Source organism: Salvia miltiorrhiza, chromosome 6 (genome assembly GCF_028751815.1).
Source record: "Salvia miltiorrhiza cultivar Shanhuang (shh) chromosome 6, IMPLAD_Smil_shh, whole genome shotgun sequence".
Lineage (NCBI taxonomy): Eukaryota > Viridiplantae > Streptophyta > Magnoliopsida > Lamiales > Lamiaceae > Salvia > Salvia miltiorrhiza.
In genome coordinates, this window is record NC_080392.1 from 26,307,324 (window position 1) to 26,332,472 (window position 25,149).

At 37.9% G+C, this 25,149-nt stretch overlaps 1 pseudogene; it reads right to left on the reverse strand.

The window, feature by feature from the left end:
* Positions 1-7,472: 7,472 nt before the first annotated feature.
* Positions 7,473-8,779, reverse strand: LOC130990690 (uncharacterized; annotated as a pseudogene).
* Positions 8,780-25,149: the final 16,370 nt, after the last annotated feature.

The window sequence follows — 25,149 nt, forward strand, 5'->3', positions numbered from 1 at the left end:
CCGCCGAGATCTCAAAGGGATAATGCTCAAAGAGCACGTCTCTCTCTCCAGTCCAACTCTGACAGCAGAGCCTTGAACCGGTGGCTGGAGTCGCGGAAAGCGACGTGAGATTGGAGCAGCGACGGGAGGAGCGATCGAAGCTTGCCGTTGCGATCTCGGTCAGCTGGAGCGAGTTGACTGCGCTTGCTGCGGAGGCTCGAGCGGCGGTGGTGGGTGCGGCCAGTGTACGGCCAGCCAGCAGCAGCGAGCGGAGCCAGGGTCCGGCCAGCCAGCAACGGCGAGCGGCCCGGCAGCGTCGAACGGTCTGGGGCGTGCTCAGTCAAACACGCGTGCTCTCAACTTTTCTTCCTCCTGTTCGAAATGTATAATTTTCACAAGATTTTTAACAATTGCATATTATCTTTTTTCTACTATGTGTAGTATACTATAAATAGTGAAGCTACATTATCCCACATTGAAAAATGTAGATTCTCTACCATGTGTAGTACACTATAAATAATGAAACTACATTTAGTTACAATTATCCTACATTAAAATATGTAGGATTTGAATATAAAATTTAAAAAAAAAAAAAATTGGCGGGACCCGGCGGTTCCGGGCCGAACCGGCGGGCCGCGGGCTACTCTCCCCTTGAACCGTAACCGGACCGAGCTCTTTGGTGGGCCGGTCCCGGAACCGGCCTGTGGTCAATGGTCCGGGCTCAGACCGTTGACTTTCGGGCCGATTCAAGGTTGGCCCGCCGGTTCCGGGCTAACCGTGGCACCCCTAATCTCAATGCACCTCTTATCCAAATCGTGTGGTCAAGATTTGGTCCTACGGTACTACCATAAGCTTGAATACTACAAAAACCCAACCCTATATATATATATATATATATATATATATATATATATATATATATATATATATTCATCATATTTAACAATTTTTTGTACTTTTTATAACGGTTTTAACCGTTATCTTTAATATTTAATATTTAATAGTTAATATTTTTTTTTATCAATTTTATGTTATTTATCTCAAGAAATAAATAAATAACTGTAAAACAATAAAATGATAAAATCAACAATAACAATATTATATATCATAAAAAATATTCATACATTATCATCCGAATGAACCAAGTATCAAGTATATATATGATTATTACATATTTCGATTCACTTCCCGGCTTATCCACTCCGACAAAGTCCTCATCGACATCTCAAATGCTTCCTTCATGCTCATCTCCATCTTGATCTTCGTCCCTTCTTGGAAGTAACAACTCCTGATAACATACAAACTCGTACACCACTTGCCCTTTAAATTCACAAAGAAAAGAAAAAATGTATATATGTTAGTAGTTTCCACAAAAGGGATATAGTTATATACTAATAAGTAATAATACCTGCAGTAATAATACCTGCAGTATCCCAGAGTCCTAAGTAAACACACAACGAGTAATGAAAAGTCAAGCAATGCTTATGAGTTGATATGAACATCGTGAAATTTCCAAGAAGGGCGCCAACGAGGAAGACAAAGAAAGGTTGCAACACCATAGACATTCCATTCCAGAGATTCAGAATGGCAACATGAGTAAAGCTTGGATTCCAAACATCTATCAAATAATCCTACATCACAAACAACGTGGAAGCCACCAATATGTCTGCCCACAGTAGAGCTGCAGCAGAAGTTGCAAGTAGAAATATTGATTAGTCATATATGTAATATCTATGCCAGATTAAGGTAACAACTCGAAGATTTTTAAATTAACTTTACCAGAAATTCTATTGGATCTCTTCATTGTTAGATCGTGGTAGCTATCTACCCTCTGCGAAAGAACTCCTGCAAAACTGTTACATGAATACTTCTTGTGATCAAGATTAATCAAGAAACAGAGGAACTCGATAAATATTATACTATCTTAATATCTGTCCCATGTGTGTTGATAGTTGTCAATCGAATAGTTTTATACTAGCAATAGCAATATTTATATAGGAGTACTATATTACTCCTTATTTATTACTATAACTAGCTTTCACCATTAGTGAAGATTTAGAGAGTTGCTCGTGCATAAGAGTCAAATCTTGCGTAGGTTCTTTGTAACTCATCTTCATGTAATGAAAAGTTTCTCTCCTGAGTGATGAGGAGTAGTTCCTACATCAGCGATGAACATTTAATTAGGAGTTTATTTTTTTATTGTTAGTTATTGTGCTTCAAATTAATTAACATTGTTATTGTTTGAAATAATGACTACAACGCAGGAAATATTTGGATCGACATCACTGTAAAAGAGAAGAGCAATACAGGTTGAAGCCAGTCAACGAAAGTAATAGTTATTATCATTCCAAGTCGCGGTCAAAACAAGCGGATCCAAGTTCCAACGAAGTTCAAGTACATAATCGCCAATGCTGAAGGAAAAAGACAGAGAGTTCATGACAAAAACTGCGTGTTAGATATTAAAGAGAATATTCGATAATAATGATTGTAACCCTAGTCCGTGCATGAAGAGTACGTGAGTAGAATTGGAATGTCGTTTTTACCCTTCATTGTATCTCTCTTATAAATAGTCAATTGACTACATTTGTAAAGGACACACTATATCGAATAGAAGAACTTTTCTCTGCACTTTTACTTAGAGTCTTCTCAAGTTCTTAAGAGTTTATTGATTCACAAGCAATTCCCTAGGTTCCGGTTACTTGATTATGATTTTCAGTCAATATTAGATTAGATGTTGATATTATTCACCAGCACTGAGCATGGCCCTCCCAAACGTAGGTGTGTTTACACCGAATTGAGATAACTAAGTTGTGTGTGTTTACTTTTTTTTTTTTTTTACATATACGATATTGTGTGCGTTGTTTTTTAGTATACGATATTGTGTCCTTTGTATTATTATGAGTATTAGTACATCCTCCCGTGCGATGCACGGGCCACGATATATTTATTTATTTTTAAAATTTTAATTTATATAAATATATTACTCCCTCCGTCCCACTCTAATAGGTTCGTTTTCCTTTTTGAGACGTCTCACTCTAGTAGGCTCGTTTTTCATTTTCAGTAAAGAAAATGTAATTAATTGGTGTAAATCACGCCACTTACTCCTGAAAAGTAAGTTTCTTAATAACAAAAAAAATCTGTTAATTTAAATATTAGTATTTGATAATTTATCAACTTAATGAGTAGGAATATAAGCATTAAATTTGATGAGTATTGTATAATAATTAAATTTACTGATTATAAAGCATATAATTTAAGTGAATCTCATTTTGAGCAAATAACACTAAAACTATCAATAACAATATTAATAGACGTCATATAATAATTTTGGGCTCTTAAAAGTACGAACTGCATTATTATTAAAAGTTCATATTTAAATAGCCCAAAAATAATTACAAAAATAGAAAAAATACGAATAATATAAAAACAAAATATAACAACAAATATGGTTATACAAACAAATTAATATTTTGTACATATTGTTAAATAAATCTATATTACATTTTAAATTCTAATTTTAAGATAAATAACTATTTTTTTGCAAATTCATATTGAAATTTCCTTCTCCTTAATTGCATTAAATTAAAATAATTATAATCAAACAATCATGTAAGTTTTTTTGCAAGAAAAAAAAAAAGATATTTAATTATTTTTTCACCAACAAACGAAAACAAAATAAAATAACTCATCTTTTATAGTATTATATAAAGATGTATATACTTTATGTCAAATCTTAGAAAAAAATATTATAATGATATTTTTCTATTTTTCTAATATTATAAATATCTGAAGAAAGAAAGAGAGTAAAATAAAATGGTTCAAATAAGTTCAAAGAAAGGAGAATATAAAATAGAACCTAAACTTTGTATATTAAAGATTATACATAACACAAACTTAACAAATTTTGGTATTTTTTTAAAAAACTTTAAAATTTATATAGTTCAAAATATTATCTACTCTATCTCAAATTTGAGATAGTTCTTTGATATTTGTTTATTATTTTCTATAAAATTAAAATTAATAAATATTTTGATAATATCGTCTCAACGTTTGTTGATAATAGTGCATCATATTTTTTAATTAAAAGTTTTTATTTACATGTTTTTATGTTTTGTTTGATAAAGTAATCCAGCGAATAAATTTGATGTTTTATTTGTTCTTTTAATCAAAAGAGAAGAGAACATGATAAATTTTGTGGAGAGAGATTAATATATAGATAATATAATAACGAGTGAATAAGGGGAGAGGGGAAAAAATGAAAGAATATAGAAAAAGAAAGAAGAAAGAAGAAAGAGAAATATAATCACTTTAAAATTTTAAATTATAATAACTTATTTATTTCAAATTCACATTTAATGATTTTTATATCAAATTAAAAATCTTGTCATGATCTTTAATTTAAGATACATGTCGAATATATTTTCATAAATTAAATTTAAAGATTTTTAGAAAATCATCTAAATATGAAAAATAGGTTAGAAGAGAGAAAAATTTGGAATTGAGAAAAAATGGGTGAATGTATAAGGAAATGAGGAGAGAGAAAATTTGGGAAAAAATGATAGTAGATGAAACGTAACTTATCTCACATTTCTACTTTTCTCTCTCCTCTCACCCCACTCTCTTTTAATTTCTAAACTTTTATCCTTAATTGACATTATAATTGCAAAAATGCCATTAAATTGGCGGGAAGAAAACTGGTGTTTTATAGTATTATATATAGATGAATACAATGTTTTATACTAGCAATATTTATATAGGAGTACTATATTATTACTATAATGAATACCAATCTCTATGCAAATAAAGAAATGAAGGCAAAAGGCATGCTGTTATATGGTCTGGAAGAAAGCAAGATAATTTGGTTTGTTCCAAGTGACATTATTTTGCAAGTTTAAGATTTATATTTGTGGTTTGTTTCATAATGTGTGATAGCTAAGAAGTAGGAAAAGCCGAAAAGGAAACAACTTTGTCCAAAGTCATAATAACAAAGCTATTTTGATTCAGTAAGATGGTTAACAAAGGAAAAATAATTTTTTTAGAATTTCCTTGCACTAGCTTAAAAAGTAGTAACAATTACCATCGACATAGATGAGAGGAAGTAAATGAAAATAACAGTAACAAAATGAACAAAATAATCAGCTATACGATTTATTTTCTTACTCAAACACATACACATGGATTATAATATATAAAAAAATAAACAAAAGAATCAGCTATAAGATTTAGTTAATAAAAGAACCAGAAACAACAAAGAACAACCTAAGATATCTACTACATGCTCTACCCTCAACTTTAGCGATCAATCTTCAAATGCTTCAAGAATAAAAAAATAACTTATCATCCCAAATGCCCTGCTAAGAGTTTATTCCACAAGATAACATTTCATCTAACCATATTATCAACTCACAACAAACTTGACATTTAAGAACCTGCATCAAATCCAACTATTGATCACACAAAAAAAGACGAAGAAAAGAAAGATCTGGGACAGATTATACGTGTTTTCACATTCTACAACATTCAACACTAACAAGTAGCATAGATTGAGACAAACATCTACCTGTCCATAGTGCCAAAACGGCAAGTAGGCCCCTTGTTCTGCATCTTGCTCCTTGACCTCCACTTGCTTCATCAAGTTGATAGACTCCATTTCCAGGAACAATCTTTTCTAAAAGATATCATATGTATCAGGCATATATCAAATACTCCCTCCGTCCCGCCCAAGATGCTACATATTCCTTTTCGGGTCGTCCCAACGAAGATGCTACATTTCTATATTTGACAAAAATAAGGAATTTAAACACTTAATTAACACTAATTAAATATTTCTTTATTACATTCTCTCTCCTACTTTATCACTTTATTACATTCTCTTTCTTACTTTATCACTTTATTACTTTCTCTCTCCTACTTTATCACTTTATTATTACACACTTAAAACATTAATCTACAACTCCTTAAATCCCGTGCCGAAAAGCAAATGTAGCGTCTTGGCTGGGACGGAGGGAGTATTTAAGTCACGTCAAAACTTAAACTGCAACATCAAATTGCAGAGCAAGTTGAGAAGGTTAATCAAAGACATCTAAACATCCAATAACTATACCCATGATAATTGATGACCAAAAGAAACAATTTACTGGCCACAGAATCAGTTTTACATTATACTGATACCGTTGAACAAGCTGCAGTACCGTTGGAGATAGAACTCTAGTAAGTGGTTCAAATAAGATGCAACAAAACAAAGTAAGACCACCTATCTGATTAAAGTTCAGCATACAGATAGAAACATCTAAATCAAGCCATGTCTATAGTCAAAGTTTTAAAAAAACAGAAAAAGACAGTCATGTCCAGACCAGCAATCTGGTTTTGCACCTATACACTACACTCAAACTGTTAAGTATTAAGACACATATAGAACCCACTGCAACTTAACTCACTTCCTCCCCAAAGCAAAACATAAATTCGATTTTTCCAATTTCCTCCAAAAAACAAAAATTGATTATTTCTATTAAATTCCTCCCAAAGCATATCTGGCACGAACTCTAAATCCAAGAAATCGAAGAGATTATCAGGAAAATATATCTAGGGCATTTAAACATACTGTTTTGAGGTCGCCGAACTGCGAGGAATCATAGAGGAACTCCTTCATCTTGGCGGTCCTTGGGTGGTGCAGTCCATGAAGTACACCCCACTCGTCGGCAGTGGCACGTACATGGCCTCCACCTCCAGATCATCCAGTACGGCAATCCGTACACCTTTGCCAAATCTGGGAACCCGTTCTCGGCGGCGAATTCGGCCGCCTTTTCGTGGGAGCAGCTGCCGACAATGTGGAGGGTAGAATTGGGGCAGAGCGTTATCGCTCGGGACACCTTCCGATTTATGTTGGCGCAGCCCAGGTTCCCGAATTTGATCGGAGGCGCTGCTGCCATTGATGAAAGACTCGAAACCCTAGATTCTCTCATAGAACCTCTAGATTTCCCGTTATGTATCGTCTGCTCCTTAGAGAGTGAGGGGGTGTAGCCACGGAGATCGAAGGAGGCGGCGGCGGCAACCGGAGGCAGCGGCGCCGGAACTAAGAGCAACTCCAAGGGCCTTCACTCCATTGTAGAGTTTTTGGATTTTCATCTCCAACAATCCAACAATCAACTTTACATTTCCATCTACAATAGAATATTCCTTTTTTATGCTCTTTATTATTAAATTATTTTGTTAATTTAATTATTATATATCATATATATTTATAAATAATTATATTTATATTCAATTAATTATAATTAAAATTCAAATTCAAATACGTATAAATTAATTTAAATATTTTTGAGAAAAATTAATTAATAAAGTACTATATTTAAATATTGTAGAACGATTAATTTATTTCAACAACATAAAAACTGAAATTACATAATACTCTTAGAATTAAACATTACATAATACTTAATAAAGCATAAATTCCATGATAAAATCAACTAATTTTCTAAATTAGAAAACTCATCTCATATATGATCGACTAATGCATCACGAAGCGCAAAGTGAGCCACTCTATCTTTGATTTTTTTATAGCGTCCAAGAAATTCTTGGAAATGGCTTGTTTCATTTGGCATTGTTTCAACATCTGGAATTGGCACTGCTCTTGCAATTTCAATTGGTGCAGACAGGTCACGTTCATCCTCAACAATCATATTATGCATAATAATGCACGCTTTCATTATATAATGCAAATGTTTCTTTTTCCAGTAGCGAGCTGGATTTGCAACAATTGCAAATCAGCTTTGAAGAACTCCGAATGCACGCTGCACATCTTTCCTACACGATTCCTGTCTCATTGCAAAAAACTTTTTTTTGACAGAGCGTGGTTCATGAAAAGTTTGTACAAGTGTGGATCACTTGGGATATATACCATCTGCTAAATAATAGCCCACATTATACTCTTTTCCTTGTATGACATAATGTGCGGGTGGAATGATACCTCTAGCAAGGTCACTGAAAAGATGAGATCTTTCCAACACATTAATATCATTATTAGATCCTGGCATACCAAAGAATGCATGTCATATCCAAAGGTCATAATCAGCAACGATTTCAAGAATAATTGTTGGAGAGCCACTACTACCGGCATACGAGCCTGCCCAACCTGTTGGACAATTTTTCCACTTCCAATGCATACAATCAAGACTACCTAACATTCCTGAAAATCCACGTTGTTTACCAATATAAAGTAGTCTAGCAACATCATTAGCATTAGGAGATCTTAGATATTGATTAGAAAATATTTCCATAATTACACGACAGAATTTCTTGACACATTTAATTGCAGTGGACTCACCAATATTTATGTACTCGTCAGTAGCATCTGCTGGTACCCCGTATGCCAATATCTGAAAGGCTGCTGTTATTTTTTGCAGTGTGGACAAGCCCCATCTTCCTGTGCAATCCATGCGTTGCTCGAAAAAACCATTATGATTTTTGACAGCATCAACAATGCGGAGGAATATAGACTTCGAGACATTCGAAAGCGTCTACGAAACATTCCTTCGTTGAATGTTGGATTTTCAGAAAAATAGTCGTTGAAGAGACGATGAGCAGCTGCTTCTCGGTCACGATGGATTACCTTGTGACCAAGAACTGAACCTCCATGAATTCTTGTAGCATTTTTATATTCAGCCAGTTGAGCTACAATAAGATTGTTATTCAAAATATGTTCAACATCACATTCGTTGATTAATTGTTCAAGTTCATCATCAGATGAGCTTGAACTTGAATGAGAAAGTAGTGAAGAAGAACCAATATTATGATGATTCATATTTTTTAATTTTCTATTTTATGAGTGAAAGAAAAGAAATAGGTGTGGTGGTTATTGAAATCGAGTATGTCTTAAATAATAAAAATTTCTCCAATACTATCTTATCTGAGAATCTTAAATATTGAATCGCCACCGTCTATTCAGATTTCATTAAATCTATATCATCCACCTTATCACTCCCCTACTTTACGAAAGCATTGATTTGACAACACCAATCTACACATGTGATAAAGATAAAGTGCAGTGCCTACAAATCTGATAAAGAGTAGTAACTAAACATCTGATAAAGAAAAAGATAAAGCATTTGGTCTTACATATCAAATAATGCAGCTTCGATTCAATCAATCTTATATGAAAATCTACACATTTGAATCGCCACCGTCCATTCAGATTTCATTAAATCTACATCATCCACTTTATCATTCCCCTACTTTACGAAAGCATTGATTTGACAACACCAATCGAATTGGAGATTTAATTGAAAACTCATCAACCACAAAAGAGCAAATTTTGCAACTACAAATGCAGAAAATTGAAGCAAAAAACAAAGCTATTGAAGCAAAAAAGCAAGCTATTGTATTCCAAATGTGGGAATCAGATAATAAAATTCTAATGATGGACACCAACAATATTTCTGATCCTATTCAACGAGATTATTTCAAAAGTTAACAAGCAAAAATCATTTTTAAAAGACAACAACATTCAAGTTCATATGATGCTTTCAATATGTTTGGAGGAAATTTTCAAGATTTTGGAGGATCAGGAAGCGACATTGGAGGATCTGGAAGCGACGTTGGAGGATCTGGAAGTGATCTTGGACCTTACTAGTATTTATTGTATTATTAGTTTAATGTTCTTGTATTTTTATGTGGTTGTAATTTTATACTATTGTGTTTTTATGTTGTAATTTATATTTAATTTATGTTGTCATAATTTTATGTTAATACGATTTTATATTATATTTCATGTTATTGTATTTTTAAATTTTATATAATACTCCATGAAAGAACTTCCTAGGAGGGAGTGTGTCACGACCGCACTTGCTAAGGATAGCAAATTCGGGGAAACCGCGACTAGGGGAGGGGATTTAGGAGCGGGATTAGAAAGGGACATGCTTAGCTTCTTGATGACTCGACTTTGTATAAGGGAAACATTAAAAAAAACTAGATATTAACGAAGGCCACAAGGGGACCGTACATAATATTATCCAAAAAGGGTACTCAATGAGTTCGAGTACATTGTTAAATAATACATATTGTTTGACAAATGACATAATATCTTTTCGTAATCAGTGTTCGCAGCGGAAAAACAACAATTTGAGTATATGTATGAAGACATATACTCCACTCTGAGGTTCTCGTCCTAGATTGACAAAAGCTCCGCTTGCACACTACATCCCCGATCACAGCTCAACCTGCACATTTAAAAATACATGCAGGGCTAAGTACGGGAGTACTTATTGGACACTTGCCGAAATTTACATACATGCATAATATTTTATTGTCAAGCCCTTAACAGTAGTAAGATACGATGGTTTTCCTTTAAAGACTCGTATTTACCTAAAATAACATCATTTCTTTCATCAATAAGCCGCGCAGGCATTTTAATATCATTAATCACCATATCAGTAACTCGTGCCGAGAGGGAGGCCTCCCTCTACGGTCACTATGATCGGCCAACCCGCTAGATGACTCACGATCACAAGGGTGTACACTAATTCCGAAGGGATTTGTGGTCCCATCCGAAATCCGAATTCGATTAACATCAGATAGGCAATTAATAACAAAACATAAAGCATTTAGGCATTGACAACATCATTCAAATTCATAAGCATAAAGTCTTAACAATTCTACTATATAGTTTTAGTTTATACGTAAGAAAGCCCACCTGGTAGTGGAGACTCACGGCTAAGCCTTAAACTCTTGCGTTCAACCTTGATTCGGAAAAGAATAACGTAAGGTCTTAGTCCGAGGAAATTCTCAAATAAATGAGGATGCGTAATGTAATTATGCATGGCTCATATTCCTTTTTATTAAACAATTAACCCAACTAGGTTCCGTCCCATGAAGTCAAGTAATTAACTACATTGATTCGTTCTCATTAGGGTGTTCTAAACTGCCAGTAAAAATATAATAATCTCCCTTCGTGTAAGCAAGGGAAAGAAAATAATAAAGATTTAAACACCCTATGTTCTCTTCTCTCTCTCTCCCTCACTCTTTCTCTCGGTCTGCTCTGCTTCTTCGCTTTCTGCTCTAGAAGTCAGCTCTGGCCTTTAAGTCAGCTCTGGCTGAGTTAGCTCTGTGGCGAAGTGATTCCTCTGGCGAGACCATTTCTCTGGTCTGGCATGTTCTCCGCTCTGCTCTGGTCATTCCTCTGGCCATTCCTCTGCTCTGGCCATTTCTCTGCTCTGGCCATTTTCAGGTCTGGGAAGAACGACGGGGACTCCAGTTTCCAAAACCAGAATTCTCCGTCCTTATCTCGCCTCGATTTTCATTCGTATACAGACCTTAATCTCTACCTATGTGAGCATGCTGTGATTATTCACGTTCGTCTACGTTTAAAGCTAAAGTTCTCGTCGTTCATCAAGGTTTCAAGTTGTAGGTTCCACAAAAACGTGACTTAACATGCTTTTTGTTCATTCGTTTACAGCCCATAAAACATGATTTCTGCGAGTGTGATTCATGCCGATTGGAGTAGCAACAGAGGTCGAAGGTTACCTTGATATATCGCGTGCTTTGGTCGGGTAAAGAACGATGGTTTCTCCCTCGCTTTTTCGAGCGTCGAGGTGCAAACTGAAAATGAAATGGCTGCTGTTCTTAGGCCGAAAACAGGTGGAAAGAAACATGGCGAGGGGAGGAAAAATAAGCCGAGTTTTTACCTTGTTCAAGTCGGCAGCAAGAGTCTCGCTTTACTCCCCTTCGTGCAAGGCGTCGAGAGAGATGAAACTTCTTGCCGTTGCTGCTGAAAATTCTAAGTGTTGAAAGGAGAAAGGGGTGGCTCAAGGATTGAAGAGTGAATTTATACTTGGAGCTCGGTTTATGTGCACTTGAGTGCTAAAAGGAGGAGCATGGTTGTAGTGTGGCTGAACTGACATGTTAGGTGTACTTGGGCATGGCTTGTTGCATGGGGAAGAGCTGCTGCTGCAGCACACCTTTCTCACCCTTTTTCCTTCTTTTTCCTTAAATCTTGGATGTGGCAGACGTAGAGAGGTGTAGGGTGGGCGTGTGATGTGATCTAAATAAAAGATCTAAAATAAAACCCTTCAGTGTTGGTTTCTCTGTATTAGAAATACTGGTTTCGTGTTTGCTAAAATCGATAAATGCTAAATTAAATCCGTAGATTTAATTCGTTCGTCATTCTAATACTTAAATTAAATCCATAGATTTAATTAGCTTCAAAGTCGGAAATAATTCACGACTTAAGTAACAACATGAAATAAACTCCATCTTGATTAATAAATAACACAACTTCGCTAAGTTGGTTATAACTGAGTAATAATAATTCATCGACTCAAAGATTCTCGTCGCGGTCTTAAACACGCGAAGATAAATAAAAATGCATACTGCTAGTGTAGTGACTCTGTCTCCAAAATACGTAATTCAGAAACATAGTTGAAATCATAAGGTGCTTCATTTACTAGCAGATAGATAAATAAACACGCAATACTGGAATTAAATACTGATAAAAGAGCGGATTGTTACATACTACCCCGCTTAACAAAAATTTCATCCCGAAATTTGCATACCTATGTGAAAAGTTCTGGGTATTTTTCTTTCATCTGGTCCTCAAGTTCCCACGTCGCTTCTTCAGGTCCATGGTGTCTCCACAGTATTTTGACTAACGCGATCGATTTATTCCTCAACTCTTACACCTTTCGGTCCAAAATGGCTTCAGGTCTTTCCTCGTACGTCAAGTCTGGGTTAAGAATCATTTCCTCTTGGTGGATCACGTGTTTGGGGTCAAACACGTACCGTCTCAACTGTGACACGTGGGAGATTACCACGACCTCGTGGGAGACTTCCCTAGTTTCATTGCGGAGCTCCAGACCTGTTTCACCTTGTGGGGCAGCGCCCCTCTAGGGCCCTACATCCTCCCAGGAGACTACGTACAGGTAGGGACACCCTTACCCGCTGAGGCACCCGCTGCTACACCCGAGCCCCCGATGGCCTTGCCACAAGACCCTCCACCACGTGCCTCAGTTCTAGGGCGCCGTGGTAGGCACGATGACGAGGCAGACCCTTCTCATCCACGGGCTCGCAGGGATTTCCCGTCGCCTCCCGACTCAGCTCTCCGGGCAACTACTCCTCCACCACCACCGATACCCACGGTAGACGCAGAGCTTGCGGCGACCATGGCAGACATCGACAGGGTCATGGCCAACATGAGAGAGTTCCTAGATAGGGGTAAAACCCCTATGCAGGAGGATGATGATACGGCACCGTATGGTGTGATGAGGAGGATTACTCGCCCCGAGCCGTTGCCACCTCCAGCCCCGATAGAGCCTCGTGCCACGGCCAGGATCCGCACCACGGACGATCCGATCCGTGAGATTGCGGACGACATCTTTCGCACAGCCCAGATCATGCAGGAGACGGGTGAAGGTCAGGGAGAGACCCTGTCGCCCAGTGAGGAGGAGGAGGAGGATCCCGAGGAGGATCCGGAGGAGGACCCCCTGGCGTCACCGAGGAGCAGCCGTACCGCGACTCAGGGTTCGCAGATTTGATAGTTTTAGCTTATGGATGTATTCCGGAAACGATGATTCGTTCCGATGTTTTTGTAACCCTATGACTATATTTTATTTTGATGTCGTTAGCTAACGATAGTACGGAAACGTTGATCTCTAGGACGTTCCGCGACTAAGTACCCTTTTGTGATTGCTTAGCTAGTAAGCCGGTACATCATAGGGAGTACTTGGATAGACTTTACTTACGTTTTGATTGATGATGTAAAAGTCCTCGATGAGGTAATTTTTTCATGATATGTATGTATGACCCTAGCATGGGCTTTCTGCGACAATCTCGCGTATGTTTTATGTTTCTCTACGGGTTTTATTCTTCACAAGTCAGTTAAGGATGTAGTATTTATGAATAATGTGACTCGTGTATGCAACGGTTCCTGTTAATATCTTTGTTTTTGGAGTTATGATAAGTTAATTTTGACAAGCAGTTCTTTATTAATTGCCTTAGAGACTCCCGTATAGAATGTGCTAAATTAGGTGTTTTGTAATTTGCAGAATGCCGCCTAAACGAGGTCGCCCCGCTAGGATAAACGTTAACAACGATGGAAATCGCGATGAAATACCAGAAGGACCGCGAAACGACAAGGAACCTACCCCACCCCTCCACCCCCTGCTAGAAGAACTGAAGAACTTTTTCTTCGACAGAATCCGCCCACGTTCACTGGGACAGGCGACCCAGCCGAGGCCGAAGCCTGGATACGCGATTTGGAGCGTATTTTCACCTTCCTACACTGCACTAAAGAGGAGCGACTCTCGTGCGTGTCTTTCCAACTAGCCGGATCGGCTGACTTTTGGTGGGAAGCCCGCCGAAAGACTCTAACTCCTGAACAATGGGCAGCTTATACTTGGGAAGACTTTAAGACTGGATTATACAATAAGTATATTTCCAAGAGTTACAGGAAGAAGAAGGAGGCTGAGTTCTATAGCCAGAAACAAGGAAAGAAGACAGTGACAGAATATGACAGGGAATACTGCGATCTATCGTGTTATGCTCCGCAGCAGGTGGATACTGATGAGAAAATGGTGGAGAAATTTTGTGCCGGCCTGAGGCACGAGATTCGGATGACTCTAGCTAGTCATGGTGGACTCTCATACACCGAGTCTTTGAACAGGGCACTGGACATCGAAGCTGCGATGCCAGTAGAAAGGTTGGCTCCGTCACAGACCTCAGCACCAGCCAACCCACCTGCACGCCCTCAGAACTTTAAGGAGAAGCGCAACTGGAACGACCAGGGAGGGAGTGAAAACCAGACTAACAAGAGGCCATGGCAAGGAAGTGCGTCGTTGGGACAATTTCAGCAACAAGGACAAGGGAAGCAACGGGGTCCTACCCCGGCCGGGGGCAACCAAAGACAAAATGAAGTTCCCCTTTGTCCAAAATGCAACAAACCACATCGTGGTGTCTGTAGGGCTGGAACGGACAATTGCTACACGTGTGGCCAGAAGGGCCACTACTCCTCTCAGTGCCCCAACAAACAGCAGGGCGCGGCAATTAGGGCCACTTATGCCCAGCCCCTGCGAGCAGTTCAAGGGCAACATCAACCCCGCCAACAACAGCCACACCAGCAGCAATACCAACACCAGCACCAACAGCGCCAACAACAACAGAAACAGCCGCAACAACTACCGCAGCAGGCGAGAGCCTTTGCTATCACCCAAAACCAGCCCGAGAAAAACCAGGGAAACCTAGCAGGTATGGGCAAGCTTAAGGGTTTTTCCATTATAATTATGTTCGATATTGGTGCCTCGCATTCTTTTATTTCTGCCCCTTGCGTAGATACCTTAGAAATCGAATCAGAACGAACTAAGTGTGCCTTAAGAATCACTACACCCTCAGGAGGAAGATCTACCACCACTCATGCTCATGTTTGCTCGAACGTAGAATTTGAAATGGGAGAACTTAAGATGGTAGCGAACAATCTTAATATTCTGCTCATGTGGGATGTAGATATGATCTTAGGAATGGACTGGCTAGCCGAGAATTACGCCACCATCCTTTGTAATGAACGAAAGATTTCTCTTCGACCACCTGGAAAAGAACCGACAGAATTTCACGGCATCGGTATGAAGAAAAGAGTACCAGTGATATCCGCATTGCAAGCCAGAAAAGAGATGATGAAGGAAGGAAGCACAGCTTATCTCGTCTACCTAAACGGGGAAGCTAGTGATGACAAGAGGGTGGAAGATGTGGCAATAGTACGAGACTTTCCAGAAGTTTTTCCTGAAATATTGCCAGGACTACCTCCAGACAGGCAACTAGATTTCACCATTGATCTAGAACCTGGATCTGCCCCAGTATCAAAGGCACCATACAGAAGGGCCCCAAAGGAACTACAAGAATTGAAGGTGCAACTACAAGAACTCTTGGACTTGGGTTTCATCAGGCCCAGTGTCTCACCTTGGGGAGCGCCCGTACTCTTTGTCAAAAAGAAAGATGGAACCATGAGGATGTGCATTGATTATAGAGAGTTGAACAAACTAACGCTTAAAAACAAATACCCCCTTCCGAGGATAGATGATTTGTTTGATCAACTCATGGGAGCCAGTGTATTCTCAAAAATAGATTTAAGGTCTGGGTATCACCAGCTGAAGATCAGACCAGAGGATATACCCAAGACCGCTTTCCGCACAAGATATGGTCACTATGAATTCGTTGTCATGCCTTTTGGTTTAACCAATGCACCGGCAGTATTCATGGACCTCATGAATCGAGTTTTCCATCCATACTTAGACAAATTTATCTTAGTATTTATAGATGATATCCTCATCTATTCTAAGAATGACCAAGAGCATGAAAAGCACTTGAGAATCATCCTGGAGACATTAAAGACGGAGAAGTTGTTCGCCAAATTCAGCAAGTGCGAATTTTGGCTGAAAGAAGTAATGTTCCTAGGACACATCGTGTCAGCAGATGGAATCAAGGTAGACCCCGCCAAGGTGCAAGCAGTGCGCGAGTGGAAATCACCAACCACACCTAATGAAATCCGGAGTTTCTTAGGTTTGGCGGGATACTACCGGAGATTCATCGAAGGATTCTCTAAGATAGCAAGGCCAATGACGCAATTACTTCGCAAAGGAATCAAGTATAAATGGACCGAAGAGTGTGAAGCCAGCTTCCAAGAGCTGAAGAGGAAATTGACAACTGCACCAGTGCTAGCAGTTCCAGCAGCCGATAAAGAATATGTGATCTTTACAGACGCGTCCAAAAATGGGCTAGGTTGTGTGTTGATGCAGGAAGGGAAGGTCATCGCCTACGCCTCGCGACAACTAAGGCCACATGAGTTGAACTACCCCACTCATGATCTGGAACTGGCAGCAATTGTGCATGCTCTGAAAATTTGGAGGCACCATCTATACGGAGTTAGATGTGAAATCTTCACTGATCACAAAAGCCTTAAGTACTTTTTCGAGCAGAAAGACTTGAACATGAGACAGAGAAGATGGCTCGAACTCGTGAAGGATTACGATTGCGGTATCAATTACCACCCGGGGAAAGCTAATGTAGTAGCTGATGCTTTAAGTCGTAAAACTCAATCCGAGTTAGAACTTCTTCTCACTCAAGAGGACACACTTGTAAGGGATTTTGACAGATTGAAGATAGAAGTGGTTCAGCCACCGGCAACAACAAGAGCAATTATTGCAACTCTGGTAGCCGCCCCAGACCTCAGAGAAAGGATCATCAGTGCCCAGAGAGCGGACGAGGGCTTGGAAAAAGTTCGTCTTAAGATCCGAACAGGCACGCCCGGAGGCTACCAAAAGGCAACGGATAACGCCGTTCTTTTTGAAGGGAGACTGTGTGTTCCCCATAACGAGGAACTCAGAAACGAGATCATGAGTGAAGCTCATGACACGCCCTATACCGCTCATCCCGGGAGTACCAAAATGTACCAAGATCTGAAATAAAAGTTTTGGTGGGACGGGATGAAACGAGATATAGCCTCGTTTGTAGAGCGCTGCCTTGCATTACAGCCTTTGGAAATCCCAGAATGGAAGTGGGAGCACATAGCGATGGATTTCGTGACGGGTTTACCCAAGATAAATAGGGGCAACACAACTATTTGGGTAATAGTAGACCGAAGGGATTTGCGGTCCCATCCGGAATCCGAATTCGATTAACATCAGATAGGCAATTAATAACAAAACATAAAGCATTTAGGCATTGACAACATTATTCAAATTCATAAGCATAAAGTCTTAACAATTCTACTATATGGTTTTAGTTTATACGTAAGAAAGCCCACCTGGTAGTGGAGACTCACGACTAAGCCTTAAACTCTTGCGTTCAACCTTGATTCGGAAAAGAATAACGTAAGGTCTTAGTCCGAGGAAATTCTCAAATAAATGAGGATGCGTAATGTAATTATGCATGGCTCATATTCCTTTTTATTAAACAATTAACCCAACTAGGTTCTGTCCCATGAAGTCAAGTAATTAACTACATTGATTCGTTCTCATTAGGGTGTTCTAAACTGCCAGTAAAAATATAATAATCTCCCTTCGTGTAAGCAAGGGAAAGAAAATAATAAAGATTTAAACACCCTATGTTCTCTTCTCTCTCTCTCCCTCACTCTCTCTCTCTCTCTCGGTCTGCTCTGCTTCTTCGCTTTCTGCTCTGGAGGTCAGCTCTGGCTGAGTTAGCTATGTGGCGAAGTGATTCCTCTGGCGAGGAACGATTCCTCTGGTGAAAGTGATTCCTCTGGCGAAGTGATTCCTCTGGCGAGACCATTTCTCTGTCTGGCATTTTCTCCGCTCTGCTCTGGTCATTCCTCTGGCCATTCCTCTGCTCTGGCCATTTCCAGGTCTGGGAAGAACGACGGGGACTCCAGTTTCCAAAACCAAAATTCTCCGTTCTTATCTCGCCTCGATTTTCACTCGTATACAGACCTTAATCTCTACCTATGTGAGCATGCTGTGATTATTCACGTTCATCTACGTTTAAAGCTAAAGTTCTCGTCGTTCATCAAGGTTTCAAGTTGTAGGTTCCACAAAAACGTGACTTAACATGCTTTTTGTTCATTCGTTTACAGCCCATAAAACATGATTTATGCGAGTGTGATTCATGCCGATTGGAGTAGCAACAGAGGTCGAAGGTTACCTTGATATATCGCGTGCTTTGGTCGGGTAAAGAACGATGGTTTCTCCCTCGCTTTTTCGAGCGTCGAGGTGCAAACTGAAAATGAAATGGCTGTTGTTCTTAGGCCGAAAACAGGTGGAAAGAAACATGGCGAGGGGGGGAAAAATAAGCCGAGTTTTTACCTTGTTCAAGTCGGCAGCAAGAATCTTGCTCTACTCCCCTTCGTGCAAGGCGTCGAGAGAGATGAAACTTCTTGCTGTTGCTGCTGAAAATTCTAAGTGTTGAAAGGAGAAAGGGGTGGCTCAAGGATTGAAGAGTGAATTTATACTTGGAGCTCGGTTGATGTGCACTTGAGTGCTAAAAGGAGGAGCATGGTTGTAGTGTGGCTGAACTGACATGTTAGGTGTACTTGGGCATGGCTTGTTGCATGGGGAAGAGATGCTGCTGCAGCACACCTTTCTCACCCTTTTTCCTTCTTTTTCCTTAAATCTTGGATGTGGCAGACGTAGAGAGGTGTAGGGTGGGCGTGTGATGTGATCTAAATAAAAGATCTAAAATAAAACCCTTCAGTGTTGGTTTCTCTATATTAGAAATACTGGTTTCGTGTTTGCTAAAATCGATAAATGCTAAATTAAATCCGTAGATTTAATTCGTTCGTCATTCTAATACTTAAATTAAATTCGTAGATTTAATTAGCTTCAAAGTCGGAAATAATTCACAACTTAAGTAACAACATGAAATAAACTCCATCTTGATTAATAAATAACACAACTTCGCTAAGTTGGTTATAACTGAGTAATAATAATTCATCGACTCAAAGATTCTCGTCGCGGTCTTAAACACGCGAAGATAAATAAAAATGCATACTGCTAGTGTAGTGACTCTGTCTCCAAAATACGTAATTCAGAAACATAGTTGAAATCATAAGGTGCTTCATTTACTAGCAGATAGATAAATAAACACGCAATACTGGAATTAAATACTGATAAAAGAGCGGATTGTTACAGAGTGACACGAGTTTTAAGAAAAAATATTGTTGAGTGTATTGATAGTGAATAAAAGGTAGTTGAGTGTATTGGGAGTGGTGAAAATGTGTTATAATTAATATTGAGAGTTGTGAAAAGTGAAAAGTAAGAGGATTGTAAGTGGTGGGGTATAGTCCAAAAATAGGTAGGAAGTTCTTTTGTGGATGTCCCAAAAAGGAAAGATAGGAAGTTCTTTCGTGGACGGAGGGAGTATATTTTAAATATTATACATATTTATGTTAATTTAAAAATATAAATAATATAAAAACTAATAAATTACATTCTACAAATTAAATCAAGTAAAGATAAGTATTTTTTTAAAGCTAAAAGGAAAAACAAATACAATAAAGCAACAAAAAGAAAATGAGAAACAAAAAAAAAGTAAAGGAGTGAACAGTGCCCGCTACATGAGGCGGGAAACTGTTCACAAACTTCAATTTAGAGTAGCGGACAGGAGATGATTGGAGAGCATCTCCACTGCAAAATAGCATTCAACGCTATAGTAGCGTCTCCTTTGGAGATGCTCTAAGAGCCGAAAATGCTAGTGAAGTAGTGGGAAAGTGAGAGAGAGATAGAGTGTCGAGGGAAGAGAGTAGAAGAGAAAGAAAGGAAAACGTTTTTTTCATATTAATATTATTAAATTTAAAAATAAATAGTATAAAAACCATTACATAATAGTTTTGAGGCGCTCATATATAACGGTTAAAACAACCGTTATAAAAAGACGCTCATAGATAACAGTTGGCTTAACGTTCAATAATATCGTTATGTATGCAACTAATAGATAACGCTCATACATAACGGATTACATCGTTCCGTTATCTATGCCTATGGATAACACTACATAGATAACGGAGTTCGGCGAAACCGTTATCTTTTCTAAAAAATGCGCTCATACATAACACTTTTTAAGAAAATCATTATGTATGAGGTGTTATGTATGTATAATTTTGTAGTAGTGACGAAATTTTAAACTCTTAAAGGTTATGCTCTTTATTAATGTTGCGTCCAGATTTTGTGTCGAGTCCGAATGTCTCTTGTTGTGTGAAGTTAGGTAGGTGTTCATGTTCTTATTAGTACAATTGTCGGGCAGTTAGAAGTTTTTCCATGGTTTTCTCGCGTCTACAAATTTCTGTAAACTTAGCTTATGTATGATGGTATGTGGTTTGTTTATTAGCTATGTCATGAATGACGGGAACTTCATCTTCATGTTAGGCACTTGCATTAGATGAAGTAAAACTAGATGTTGGATATTTGCTGTAATTTTAGTTTGAAATAGTAAACTGTAGAATATGTTTGTGGATTAGGAGTTGGAGATAAACCTTTAGAGCTCAGCTGTTGACTGTTGTTGTTGCTAGGTGGTCTCGAAAAGACAGTGGCTGGAAAGAGAAACAAGAAGAAGACAGTACAGTGAGTTTCAATCTTTAAAAAGAAGAGGAGAATGTTACAAGAAGAACTGGAGACAATTTTACCATCTGACAGGGACGGAGCCGGGGGCTAGAGCCCCCTCCCAAATTTTGAGTTTTTTTATATATATAGATATATGTTTATACCTATTATAAAATAATTTTATTTTATAAAAGAGTATTTGGTTATTATATTCTCTCATATATACTTAATTTAAGGATAATTCTGTTATTTAAAACTATATAATGTATGAAATATTGTTTGTTATTATTCCTATTATACTTGTTTTTTAATAAAAAATGCCTAATATGTATGAAATGCTAAAAAAAATTATAATGTATTGAAACTAATTTGTAATATATATAAAATATATAATCTATGAACATGTTGTTTGTTATTATTATTATTATTATGCTTGTCTTTTAATAAAAAATGTCTTAAATATACGGAATGTCCAAAAAAAAATTTGTGATATATTGAAACTATATAATCTATGAAAATATTATTCGTTATTATTAGTATTATGCTCGTATTTTAATAAAAAAATACCTTAAATATACAGAATGCCCAAAAAAAAATTCTCGGGGACTGTCGCTCCCGAACCCCGTACAAGTTCAGCCCCCAAACTTAATTCCTGGCTCCGTCCCTGCATCAGATGATCAAGCAGGGGTGAGGATTTGGTTAAGGGTGAAAGGGTTTAAATAGGGGAAAAGCAGTAACGTGGAATAATTTCTGGCAATGTTTCGTATCAGTATTTTAATCATGGGAAGAAAATATCTATTGTATTGTTCAAGAAGGTAGCTGATTAAATGGTGCGACTGTTGCAGAAATAAATAAAGAAATTGGGCTTTTGTAAATTTAATGAAAGTTGGGCTTCAAAATATGTCATTGGGTTCAGGAAATAATAGATGGGCTTAAAAATATTTGGGGTCCACTCTTGATTGGAAATGTTTAATAAACGAGGCCAATTAACTGTTTACAACTAATGGGCTTTATAATAGATATGCCCGATATCTTTATCAAACAAAAATAAAAGTTCAGCCTCGATTCTTTCTTTTAAAAAGATAAAAATAAATCACACATAGTCATTTAAATACTAATATGAAATGTATATAATTTCATAAAACTTTAATCACTAAACTTTTGAAATAATTTTGTTGGAATTTATATATATATGTATATACATTTTTTTTCCGGGCATAACTATTTAATAATCGAAATTTAAAATCTCTACTAAAATTTTTATTGGGGAAAATCGGGGTATTACAACCCTCTCCCTTAAAATATTTCGTCCTCGAAATTTGCATACTCATTTATCTAAATTGAAATGCTAGGTCTCCATTCTATCTTTCTATTCTTATGTGGCATTTCTCATCCTGTGATGGTCCTACTCTTGTTCATAGCTAGTGGTTCTTTGTAGCCTTAGCCATTTTAGAACAATATATAAGTTCTAAAAGATCAATCTCACGATAAAATATTCTCATATCATGATGCTATAAATGGTATGCCAGATATGTAGTTATATATACCTGTTAGGTTTTTGTCATCTTGAGCTTCTTGTCGCTGGTTCCAGGCGTAAGCCATAGCTTGGTATGATGGCCATTGATTGGCTGAATGTCCCTGTTTCTGATGTTGCTGGGTTTCTCCATTGTTCTTCTTTAGGTTTAGGCATGCTATTGCAAAATGCCCAAATTAGACGCAGTTGTAACAAACGTTCGATCCCTTCTTGCATTCCCATGTGTGGGGTTAGACATAGGGATTTCTCTACAGTTTGAGGCTGTTCTTGTGGCTGGCTTTCATTCCAGTTTTCTGCCCACGGTTTCTTTTCATTCTAAAAAATTTTCTCATTCCACTTTCTTTTTCTTTTTCCACTATTTGGAGATGACGCATGCCCAGACTGTGTAAGTGATTTTCCTTTCTCTCTTGGTAGTAGTGACTCAATGGTGAGAGCTCTGCTTAGTGTTTGTGCATAATTGAGACTTCCTTGGCTTGCTAGGGAAATGATATTTCATGGCATAGTCCGTTTCTGAATCTCTCTGCATGTTTTTCGTCAGTGTCCACCAGATGTGGAGCGCACCTTGGCAATTGGTTAAAAGCTCAATCATACTATATGACAGTTCTATTTCTTTGCTTCAGGTTCCAGAATTCATTTTGCTTCTTTTGCGATAGTAGCCAGGTATGTATTTTTCATATAACTCTGCCTTAAAGTCATCCCAGGTGAAATTCTCCCATTGCTCATCAGTTAGAGTTCTTCTTACAGATTCCCACCAAAACTCGGTTTCATCCACGAGGTGATAGGTGGCACATATTATCCTTTTCTCATCCTCACAGCGAATGTAGTTAAAAATTCGTTCTATTTCTCTAATCCACTTCTCGGTATCCATAGGATCGCCTAAACCATCAAACGTAGGTGACTTTTCTTTGCAGAACCTTTCCACTGCTGAACGATTTGGTGCTACTTATGGTGCATGCTCCTTGGGGGCAATCCCTCGTCCTCGTCCACGTCCTCTTGTTGCAATATCTATCATGTGGTTAAAGGTTCAATTGGTTAACATAAGTTAACAATATTGTATGTGAATCAATTATAAAGACTATGTGTGTCACTAGAAAGGAAATTTGAGCAACACACATAAGGTATGAGCAATTACTTATATACATATATGCTTTAAGAGAGGGCTTCCATAATATTCAACATAACATTAGGTCTCCTGTGCGGCGGTCCCATCGCATGCGACGGGTCCACCCGCGACCCGACCCGTTAACACTATATATTAAAGCTTTTACAAATAAAAGTAATATTGGTGTTGTGGTGCAATGGTTAGAGTTATTTCTTTGTTTCTTTACCCAGAAAGTTAGGGGTTCAAAACCCACTTTATGCACTTTCTTTTTGTTTGTTTTTTTTCTATTTGTTTTATGTTTTTTGGTTCTTTATATATATATATATATATATATATATATATATAGTGTTTTTAGGTTCTTTTTCTGTTTTATTTGTCTAATTCAGTTTGTTTTTGGTTTTGTTTTGACTGCTTCAGTTGTTTTTTTTTTTTTTGCTTTTATTTTGTTTGTATTTTATTTATTTTTACATTTGACAAAAAGAAAAGTAATATTTTTAAAGCATTATACATATCAATAATTACTTTTTCTTATAATAATAATTATTTGATCAAATAACTAAAAGTAATTAGACATTTTATGATTTCCTCCTTTACTTCTGTATTCATGTCTGCCCCAATCTTGCTGGTGAATCCTGTCTTCCCGGGTATGAGTTCTAAATTCTCGCATTAGCCCTCTGGCGTGATGAGGGGCTTCTCTGGATTATGGTAGTGTTTTTTTACCTCTTCTAGTTCTTCCTTCAATCCTAAGATTTCTCCCGTTTTTTGCTCTCTTGTTGTTAACACCGCTCCCTTGGCTTTATTCATTTGATGACCTATCGCGTTTACATAAAATTCTTTGGCAGCTACTTGGCTACCACACACTTCTCCTATTTTTCCCCAACTGGGAATTTTATTTTTAAATATTACATGGACACTACTGCTCGAAAGGCATTCAGGGCTGGATGCCCCAGGATTCTGTTGTATATGGGTTTCCTTTGATCTATCACCAGGAACTCCACTGTTCTAGTCTGCTGTGCTGCATAACTCCCCAATGTGAGCGAGAGTTCAATTCGTCCTCATGGCATCTTCATCTCCCTTGCAAAACCCCAGATAGGGTCTGTCACTGTTTTCAACGGCATGTTCGCACTTATGGCTTGTAGACACTCCCAGTACAGTATGTTGACGAAGCTTTCTGTGTCTATGAAAGTATGATGAATCAGACACCCTACTAACTCAATTGTACATACCAACGCATCAGTGTGTGGCCGCACCAACGATCTTTCATCTTTGGATCCGAATGAGATTTCAGGATCATGATTAGTGTTGGTGACCGTCATTACTTGTCCTGCCATCACTCTTGCAGCCCTGATTGCCACCTTTTCACCCCTATTGATTACTCTGCTTGTTTTCCCTCCAGTAATCATTTGTATCTCCTTGTAGTGTAATCTTTGTGGCACAGGTGGATGCTCTTGTTCCCCATGCTCTCTTGGCTCTGTGGTTCCCTTAGCCCAAACATATTGTTGCAATTT